General features: G+C 44.3%; 1 non-coding gene across 1 annotated transcript; it reads right to left on the bottom strand.

Moving 5' to 3' along the window:
* Positions 1-104, bottom strand: LOC112101611. The gene has a single exon (XR_002907636.1). It is a non-coding gene; the product is annotated as a small nucleolar RNA R71 (small nucleolar RNA).
* Positions 105-332: the final 228 nt, after the last annotated feature.

Below are 332 nucleotides of genomic sequence, written 5' to 3'. Positions count from 1 at the left end.
ATTCGCAGGGAAATCTCGGAGTTTACCCAGAAAGATGACGAGCAATTTTTCGAAACATGGGAGCGATTCAATGGGCTACTCTTGAAGTGTCCACATCATGGGTACGAGAAATGGCACCAATGCCAATACTTTTTGGAGGGATTATTGCCGAATGTGCAAGAATGGCTAATGGCAACAAGTGGAGGAGAGCTAATGTCAAAAAGTGCATCAGAGATTTGGGAATTCTTCCAGCGACAAGCGGATAATTCCCAACAACGGAGTCGATCACTCAGGAATACTAGACGAATTAAGGGAGTAAATGAGGTTCAAATTGGCGAGTCAACTTCGGGAAT

The sequence above is a fragment of the Citrus clementina genome, unplaced genomic scaffold (assembly GCF_000493195.1).
Source record: "Citrus clementina cultivar Clemenules unplaced genomic scaffold, Citrus_clementina_v1.0 scaffold_9, whole genome shotgun sequence".
NCBI classification, from domain to species: domain Eukaryota; kingdom Viridiplantae; phylum Streptophyta; class Magnoliopsida; order Sapindales; family Rutaceae; genus Citrus; species Citrus x clementina.
This window is presented reverse-complemented; position numbering and strand designations above follow the sequence as displayed.